Consider the following 10900-nt stretch of genomic DNA (forward strand, 5'->3'; position numbering starts at 1 on the left):
ATTTGGATTATAAAATACACTGATAGAATATTCAAACATAAAAGGTACAGATCAGAAGAGATCAGTTGCAAGCCGGGCGTGGTGGCACATGCCTTTAATTCCAGCACTCGGGAGGCAGAGGCAGAGGCTTGTGAGTTCGAAGCCAGTCTGGTCTACAAAGCAAGTCTAGGACAGCCAAGGCTACACAGGGAAACCTGGTCTCGAAACCCCCGCCCCCCAAAAAAGCAAACTCTTAATGATTCTCAAAAATTATTGGGAGAGATTAATTGGCTACAGTTTACCATTGGATTAATTTACTCAAGAGTTAAGTAATTTGTTTCAGATGTTACAAGGAGATTGAGACTTAAACAGTCCACGATGGTTAACATCTGAAGCAAAGAGTTAACTTTGGTACAACAGAGACTGCAAGGTGAATATGTGGATTACATAGATACCAAAGTTAATTGTGATTTAGTTATTTTGTCTCCAACTCAGTCACCTCCTGGGCTCATTATGCAAGGGGCAGATAGTATTATGGAATGGATTTTCTTAGCACACCATCAAAATAAAAAATTAAAAACTTACACACAAAAAAGTTTTCTGATTTAATCATAAAAGGTAAAATAAAACTACAACAATTGTCAGGAACATACCCATCCTAAATCATAGTGGTTTTTACTAATGCTGAAATTTTGTCCTTATGAGTAGTTAATGAAGATTGGCAAAGGGCTTGTAACAACTATTTGGAAGAAATTAACAACAAATATCCTAAAACGAAGTGTCTTCAGACTATAAAAAGAACTAATTGGACTCCCCCACATATTGTAAAGGGAATACCTATTCCTAAATCACTTGTATTCTATACTGATATAAATAAGTTGGGAATGGTAAGCTGTAGTCATACAAAATAAGTAAAGTAATTCAAAGCCTACACACTTTAGTTCAAAATCAGAATTTTATGTAATCCTTATGGCATTAGCTTTTTTGGTATTAGATATTCTTGAATCTCTTAACACAATTACTGACAGAAATATGCAGAAATAGTTGTTTTTCATATAGAAACTGCTGAACTTATTCCAGATAATTTAGAATAAACCCTGTTATTTATGCAACTGCAACAGGCAATCCAAAACAGAAAATAAATATTATATACCACCCATATTCAGTCTTATGCCAGGTCCAATAGCACAAGGAAAGAGAAATTAGCCAATTATTTTAAAAAATGTGTCAGAAACTTCAAATTTTCATGGAAAACACCAGGTTTACAATAAAGGTTTGAAGAAAAAAATTTCAGTCACTTGGAAACAAGTCAAATAAATTATATATCATAGTTGTTCTTTGTATAACCCCTCTTCAGTTCTGTCCAGAAGTACCAAAAGAAATGAAATCTTCCAGATGGATGTGTTTCAGTTTGCAGAATTTGAAAAACTGAAGTTTGTAGAGCATACCACTGATAAATATTCAGGGTTTCAATGAGCAACTGCTTTGAATTCAGAAAAGGCTGGTTTGGTAATTGCACATTTACAGGAAGTAATGGCTATTATGGGGATACCTATACAAATTAAGAGTTACAATGTCCCTGCACATGTTTCCAGGAAGATGAAGCAATTTTGCATATTTTAATATAAAGCACGATACAGTTATGCCACACACTCCTACCAGACAAGTCAAATGAGAAAATCTAATCACACTTTAAAAGAAATGTTATCAACAAAAGGGAAGAAAAAAAAAAACCCAGGGGAAGACTAAATAGTGCTTTGCTAACTTTACGTTTTCTGAATGTTAATTTAAAAGGAACAACAGCAGACAAGAGACGCTGGATTATAGAAAAAAAAACCTGGGGAATTAAACAGGCTATAAAATGTAAGAATGGAAGCCTGCAATTGTTTTGCATAGGAGATGTGTTTTGTTTTGTTTTGTTTTGTTTTAAATGTGTCCGCAGGAAATGAAAAGCTATCGATGCCATCAAAACTGAAAAAGTTTGAATTGGGCAGGAGAAGCCTCTTAAATACCTTGGCCATTAATCTAAAAACCACTTATTTCATTGAAAATGCCTCTGTTTATAATTTCTCACCAAATACAGCACATTTTATGACTTAAAACAGAAATGCTGTGAGATTTGGGTCTCTATAAAAACACAAAACTCTTGTAGGAATATGGTTTGGTGTTGATCACAGGTGTGGGATGTGGGGCTGCTTTAGATTGTCCACAGAGTTGACTATGATTTGCCTCGTGCTCTGGCAGGGGTGTGACTGTGCCAGCTGACGATTGTTTCTGCAAGTGTGAGACTCTCAGAATTCTAAGGCATCTTTAAAGGATATATCAACATGGAGAGACCTGAGAGGGGCGTGGTTGCTGGTGTTCCTCCCGCTGCTGCTGCTGTTGCTGCTGCTCCTGGACACTGACTGCTACCGTTGTGGTTCGTTGCAGTTTTTCAAGTGTTCGTGCCTAAAGAAAAGATAAGAAGAAATTGGGTATCCTGATAGCAATGATCACAGCTGCCACGTGGCACGCGATGACATTGATGCCACCTTTCCCCTCTAGCTTTCTCTCTACTTAGTGTCAGGGTTTTGGAAGGCTGGAATAGTGGTGGAGAAGGATGGTAAAAACAAACAAACAAACAAACAAACAAACAAACAAAAAACAGGAACCCATAAAGTAGCCAAAACTCCAGCTGCACGCCACTATGAAAAAGAACCTGATTGTGGCAGGGTGAGTAATTTTGTACTTTGCCAGCATGTATTTATTCATGTCAGATGAATGAAAGCAAACCGGCTTGGTGGGTATACAATGTGGGGCCATTAGCTTGATACTACAATAATATTGAATTTCTAACTACAGGACGGCCCTTTTCCAGGTTTGTCTAATAAACTTCAACAGTTAAGGCAGCTCAGAGGTTTGAAGCACAGGCCAATAGCCACAGCTGTGTGTCAGGTTACAGATCTCAGCAGGGAACACTGCACATATAGCCAAGAACAAACAGTATCTTATTAATGTCATTCCCGCTCCTGGGGAAAGGTCTGCTCTTTTGTAAAGTTACTATAGCTCTGTTATTTTTTCAATTATATTTACCTTTTTTTTTTTAAAGTAAATTATCGATTTCACTTTTTAAATTTGATTTTCTTCCAATACACTACTACTCTAATCTCTTGTTTTTATTCTCTAATGTTTCCAGGTCATTAAGAATTTATTTCCATTTGTCTCTAATGTTGTTGTTTATTTATTTATTTAGAGCAACGTCTCTTGTAGCTGAGGCTATGCAATTGACAACTGCTTTGAACACACAATTTTGCCTCTGTTGCCCATGCTGGGAAGGTTTAATATGTTCAGCCTGAGAGAAAAGATGTTTTGTGGAATAGTTTGAGGAGTGTTGTTATTAGCTCTTCTTTGAAAGCTCGGTGGAATTCTGTGCTAAAACCATACGGCCCTGGTCTTACTTTGGTTGGGAGGTTTTAATGACTGCTTCTATATCCTCGAGTGTTATAGGTCTGTTTATGTAATCTTGATTAAACTTTTGTAAGTGCTATCTATCAAGAAAACTGTCTATTTCTTTCAGATTTTCCAATGTAATGGAGTCCAAGTGTTTGAAGTATGACATAATAATTCTTTGGATTTCCTCAGCATCTCTTGTCATGTCCCCCTTTTCATTTATGGCTTTGTTATTTTGGATAAGGTCTCTCTGCCTTTTTATTAGTTTGGCTTGGGGGTTTGTCTAACTTATTGATTTTCTGAAAGAACTAGCTTTTGGTTTCATTGACTTTCTCTGTTTCTAGTTTTAGCCCTGCGATCAATTGTTTCCTGCCAACTACTCTTTTTGGTGTTTTCTTCTTTTTTTTCTAGAGCTTTCATGTGTGTTTGAGATCTCTCCAATTTATTTATGAAGGCACTTAGTGCTATGGACTTTCCTGTTAGCATGGCTTTCATTGTGTCCCACTAGTTGGGGTATCTTGTGCCTTCATTTTTATTGTGCTCTCTTTTTTCAGTTGGTTTTTCAAGACAGAGTTTCTCTGTGTAGCCTTGGCTGACCTGACACTGTGTAGACCAGCCTGGCCTTAAACTCAGAGATCTGCCTCCCAGTTCTGGGACTAAAGGCATGTGCCATCACACCTGGCATTTCATTATATTTTGGAAAGCCTTTACTCCCTTCATTCTTCCCTGGCCCAGTGGTCATTGAGTAGAGAGTTGTTCAGTTTCCATGAGTTTGTGAATTTTCTCTTGTTTCTGTTGTTATTAAAGTCCAGCTTTAATCCATGGTAGTCTGATAAGATACAGGGTGTTATTTAAATGTATTTTCTCTGTTGAGGCTTACTTTGTGAATGACTATATAGTTACTTTTGGAGAAAGTTCTCTGAGCTGCTGGGAAGAAGGTATAGTTGTTTGTGCTTGGGTGAAATGTTCAGTAGCTGTCTGTTACATTCTTTTGATTCGTAACATCTGCCAGTTTCAAAACATTGTTTAATTTCTGTCTCGATGAATTGTCCATTGGTGAGAGGGGTGTTTAACATCTCCCACTATGAATGTGTATGGTTCAGTGTGTATAGAGGAAAGTAATTCCAATTCAGAGAACCAGAAAATATTTTTAACAAAATCATAGAAAAAAATTCCCAGCCTTAAGAAAGACATGCCTAAAAATGTACAAGAGGCTTATAAAATATCAAATAGATTGACACAGGACAGAAACTCACCCTACTGCATAATAATAAAAACACTGAACATTCAGAATGAAGAAAGAATATGGAAAGCTGCCAGGAACAAAAAGGACAAGTAACATATATAAAAGCAGATATCAAAGTAACTTTTATTTGTCAGATATGATTGTCTTCTAGGAAGCTAACTTTCTCTGTCTGCTACCTTTGGCCTAGTCCTGGAAACTTCTAGCCTGTGTACAATTTAATCTAGGTTTAAAAATGTTTTCATCCTCTGAGACTTACTTCTGAATAAGCTTACCCTTTCTAGATCTTTCTGAACTATGGCTGGTCCAGCTCAGCTGTTCTGGCTCTAACTCCCTTCCAAGCTGACTGATTCAATCTGGCTTCTCTCTTAGCCTCTGACTCTATTGTTCTGCTTGGCCTCAAACTAACTCTAGCAATCTGTTCTTCTCATTCTCTGCCCATTCTGTCTTCACCTGTGTCTAGCTTGTTCACTCTCAACCTGGCTCTGTAAAACTCTCTCAGTAAAAACTGCCTCTCAATTCCACAAACTGAATTGCCATGAATTCAACTCCACTGCACTGCCTTTAAACTCACTGACTCAACCAACTGCATGCCTCTGTCTCGTCAGTGCTGAGTCTAAAGGTATGTACTACTACAGCTGAACACAAGCTTTTCTTTACCTAAAATTTGCTCTATACCAGGTTGGCCTAGAACTCAGAGATCTGCTTGCCTTTGTGCCCTGGGATTAAAGGCATATGCATATCTGAATTCCAGCCAGATCACATAGACCTAGAAGGTCTTTGGATGTGATCTCTTGCCAGAGCAAGCAGACCTATTATTATTAGAATAACATCTGGTTTCTCAAAAGGAGATGCTAAAATCTAACAAGTCCTGGACAGATGTGCTGCAGACTCTAAGAAACCACAGAAGCGAGTCCAGACTACTATACCAAGCAAAAATTTCAATAACCATAAATGTAGAAGATAAAATATTCCAAGACAAAATCAAATTTAACAATGTATATCCACAAATCCATCCCTACAGACTATAAGGAAAATTCCAGCCTAAGGAGACTAACTAAATCCAGGAAAACACACATACATGCACACACTACCAACAACAATGAGAAAAAGCAGGAAGTAACAATCATTGGTGTTTAATATTTCTTACTATCAATGGACACAGTTTCCTAGTAAAAAGACACATGCTAACAGACCGGATCCATCCCGCTGCTGCATACAAGAAACACACCTCAACATCAAAGGTAGACATAACCTCAGAGGAAAGGATTGGAAAAAGCTTTCTCAATCAACTGGGCACAAGAAGCAAGCTGGTGTAACATTCTAATATCTAGAAAAACAGACATCCAACCAAAATTAATCAAAAGAGATGGGGAAAGACACTTAATGTGCATCAAAGGAAAAATAAACCAAGTGAGCATTTCTATTCTTGTTTGTTTTGTTTGTCTGCCTGTTTGTTTTCCCAGACAAGTTTCTCTGCATATCCTTGGCTGTCCTGGACTCACTTTGTGTACCAGGATGACCTCAAGCTCACCGAGATCTGTCTGCCTACCCAAGTGCTGGGATTATAAGTGTGTGCCACAGCACCTGGATGGATATTTCTATTCTTAATATCTATGCTACAAATACAAGGGCACTCAAATTTGTAGAAGAAATGTTACTAAAGCTTAAATCACAATCAGACCCCAATCATTAATAGTGGGATACTTCAATACCCTAGATAAGTCGTCCAGACAAAAGCTAAAAAGAGAGATAATGAGCCAAGCGTGGTGGCGCACGCCTTTAATCCCAGCACTTGGGAGGCAGAGGCAGGTGGATCGCTGGGAGTTCGAGGCCAGCCTGTTCTACAAAGCGAGTACAGGACAGCCAAGGCTACACAGAGAAACCCTGTCTCGAAAAACCAAAAAAAAAAAAAAAAAAAAAAAGAGAGAGAGAGAGAGAGAGAAAGAGAGATAATTGAGCTAACAGATGGTGTGAAACAAATAGACCTAAGAGATATCAAAGAACATTTCACCCCAAAACAAAGGAGTATACCATTTTCTCATCACCTCATGAGACTTTCCCCAAAATTGACCACATACTTGGTCACAAAGCAAGTCTCAACACATACAAGAAATTTAAAATAACCCTCTGTATTTTATCAGACCAAGATGGATTAAAACTAGATTTCAATAACAACAAGAACCAACAACAAAAGGAGCCTACCAAGTCATGGAAACAAATGACTGCTGCCTCAAGACAGAAATAAAGAAATTAAAGACTTCCTAAAATTCAATGAAAATGAAGGAACAACATACACAGGCTTATGGATCATAATGATAGTAGTGCTAAGAATAATATTCATAGAACTACGTGCCTTCATAACTGCCACTCCCCAAGACAAGCTCCAGGAATGACAAAGAGGAGAGAAGAGATGCGGATCTGAGGTGGGGAGAATTGAGCAGGCAGTGAACGGCTGGTTAAGAGAAACCAACTGTTGGTTGAACAACTAGCTAGAGGAACTGGTTATTGAGGTGAGGTTGAGGAATGGAGGAAAAGGAAATACTAAGCAGAATTCTCAACAGAGGAATCTCAAACAGTCAAGAAACAAATAAATGTTCAACATTTTTTTTAACCATTTAGTAAATGTAAATGAAAATGAGTCTGAGATTCTATCTTATACCTGTCAGAATTGCTAAGATCAGTAACACAAGTGATAGTTAGCTCATGCTGGTTGTGGGAAGCCATGCCAAATTCTGCCATGTCAGAAATCCTGTACTTAAGCTGCATGCTGTGACCTTCCAGCTGCTCATCTCTGCCGGAGGTGGTCTTTGTGTTCCAGGCCATCCTTGCACTATTTACCTTTGAAAGAAGTAGGGAAATCCCTACTGAGAAACACCTGGAGGGTTAAGGAAGTTCTTAAAGACAGCTATTCAGGCTATTGTGTTCTTCTTGCCTTGGGGGCTAGGGAGAGAGGGAACAGACTAGATCCTATTGACCTTACTATATAAAGTCTTCTTCTTCTTCTTCTTTTTTTTTTTTTTTGTTTGTTTTTTGAAACAGAGTTTCTCTGTGTAGCCTTGGCTGTCCTGGACTCACTTTGTAAACCAGGCTGGTCTCGAACTCACAGCGATCTGCCTGCCTCTGCCTCCCGAGTGCTGGGATTAAAGGCATGCACCACCACGCCCGGCTCTATATAAAGTCTTACTCCTCTGCATTAAAGGGAATCTTGATCAGAAATTTCCTGCCTTGATTCGTTATTTCTCACGTCTCTGTATCCTACTTTCAATCCTCACTCCCTCTTTCAGGTGAACCCTGATTCAATTTTTCCCACGGGCTGGGACCCGACAGCTGGTAAGGTTGTAGAACAAGGGAACCACTCCTCCATTGCTGGTGGAAGAGCAAACTAATACAGCCACTATAGAAATCAGTATCATGGTTTCTCAAGAAATTGAGAGAGAGAGAGAGAGAGAGAGAGAGAGAGAGAGAGAGAGAGAGAGAGAGAGAGAATTGAGAATTGCTCTACATCAAGACCCAGCTCTTTTCTTAGGCATATACCCAAAGGATGCTCCACCCTACTACTAGGACATTTGCTCAGCTATGTTCATAGCAGCTTTATTCATTATAGTCAGAGACTGGAAACATCTTGATGCGCCTCAGCAGAAGAATGGATAAGGAAAATGTGGACATTTACACAATTGAGTATTACTCATCTGTAAAAACAATGTATTATGAAAATTTCAGGCAAATGGATGGAACTAGGAAAAAAATCATCCTGAGTGAGGTTACCTAGACCCAGAAAAACAATATTGGTATATACTCCCTTATAAGTGGGTATTAGCTAGTAAGTAAAAGATAATAATGCTATAATCCACAAATCCAGAGAGGTTAATTAACAGAGAGGGCCCAATGGAGGACATGTGGATCTCCCTGGGAAATAAAAGAAATAGAATAGATTTTCTAGATGGACAGGTAGTGATGTTACAAAAAAAAAAAAAAGAAAAGAAAAGAAAGAAAGAAAAAAGAAAAAGAAAATTCAAAAGTGTTCAATTTTACCAATAAAGACTCAGGAGCCAGATGCTGGGGTGAAAACGCAGAAAGGCAGAGAAAGCACCCACCTGATCTTCCTACTCAGCACACATCCCAGATAAAAAGTCTTTCTTACTTGGCTTGCACACCAGATGGAAAAAGCTAAACAAGCTTCTTTTTCTCCATGCTGTCTTTAATCCCCTTCTCACAGTGTCCTTCCTTTCTGTTTAATCCCTTTCAGTTGGTTACTTGCTCTGCCTCTTGACCTGGTATTAACTTTATTTAATTCCATCTACAGAAAACTCTTGGATTAAAGGTGTGTGCTAGGTCTGGGGCACAACAAGAAACAGGTTTGTGTAGTTCACAATCTAGGGGTTCACAAAAGGGTCAAATATTCTGCAACATTTCCCCTCTAAATAAAAGGCCTTTTCTCTAACATCAATAAACTATATATTATCAGGTAAAAATTACATTCATAATGTCCCATCTATACATGTTTATCAATCTGAAGAAAGCACTTTAGTATCTATCTTCTCTTGGTGTATTCAAAGTTGTATTACTAACTCAATTTATATCATGACTTGCATTACCACTGTAAAAACATGCTTTTAGACCTTAAAACAATTTTCTTAAATCCTAAACAACTAAATCTTAACTGTGAGATTATAACTATCTAGTCTTCAACCCCATCAGAGGTGGGAAAAGGATAAATATTATCTGAATAAGCAGGAAGTTCAGAACAAGCAGTTTCCAAACTATGGACATGACAGAGACTGCTGGCCACCTGGACAGTCCCCCCAAGCTTTCCCTATAATGGTGGAGCCTTCTCTTCAGGCTTCTGGCTCAAAATATTTGATAGACTTTTCTGTGAAGCAGATATTATCAAGGACTTGCCTACCTCAGCAGTCAACTTTCGTGCATCCAGTTTGTGCAGTGTTCTGCTGCAGTTGCAGCAAGGACATTTTCTTTCCCACTGGCTAGCTTGCTGCATATAAAGCAAACCCCATATGGAGGTTCTTTGATGATCTTTGAAGTGGAATGGGGTGCTGCCAGGAGCTGAAATGTCTCATTGTCAAAAAAAAGTCTTAAATTAATAAAACATGGTTAAATGCCATATTCTATAGATCTTTGAGGTTTTTTGAAGACCATCTTTCTATCTTTAGTATATCTGAATTGCTTGTTTCTAGTTATGTTCTTTCTGATTAACTTAGAAAACACCTCTGATTAACTCAAAAGTACCTAAGTTTTATTGACTATTACTTTGCATTTCTTAATTATCCTAAATAGTTTGTGATAGTAGTTTTCAAAAGGACTAGAACTTTGCTTTACATTTGTAAGAATTACATAGCTGTGTGCAGTGGCACATGCTTGTAATTCCAGCACTCAGGGAGGCAGACCTAGGCAGATCTCTGTGACTTTGAGACCAGCCTGGTCTACAAAGCTAGTCCAGTACAGCCAAGGATACACAGAGAAACCTTCACACCCCCCCCCAAAAAAAGGAATTATATGGGTACAATACTTTAAAAAGAGTTGATATATAGTATGTTGTTACCAAAAAATTACCTCAATTTTGTATTAATATACAAGGATCTATAGCAATGTAACCAACTATAACCTTAAATTTGTATCAATATACAAATATCTATACCAATGCAACCAAAAATAACCTTAATTTTGTATTAATATACAAAGATCTCTAAGAGTCAATTCAATAATCTATCCTTTTCCCCTATTTTTCCTATATTACTTGCATATCCTCCCTTTTTTCTTTTCATCCCTTCTCCCCTCTTTCTCTCTAACACTAGATAGAAAAAAAAAAAAGGATAGAGGAGAGAAAAAGAGAAAGAAATCCCTGAATCTCAGACTGGTGGGCACGGGTCCACGGGGTTAGAAAAATGAGGTCCTCAATGCATCTGAGGAGAAGGATTGTGTTCCAGAGCTACACAGAAATGTTCACCCTCAGAGCGGCCTGATTGGGAGGAAACACTTAGGACAATGCATTACAAATACCCAAGCCAAGATCATCCAAGATGGCGTCAATTGCACACTGTGTCTGATCCACAGAACAGCAGTGACTGCACAGCCACCAAAGGACCATACTGAGAGCTCCAAAACACAGTGTTGGTGTTTCCCAGCACTTCCTTCCCCACCAGAAGGAAATCCTGTCATGTGGATCCTCCATGCCCTCTAGCCGCAGGACCATGGGACCATGCTCCAGTGAGATCCCAGGGACTCCAGTCT

This window comes from Acomys minous (assembly GCF_964271855.1).
Source record: "Acomys minous genome assembly, chromosome: 4".
NCBI lineage: Eukaryota > Metazoa > Chordata > Mammalia > Rodentia > Muridae > Acomys > Acomys minous.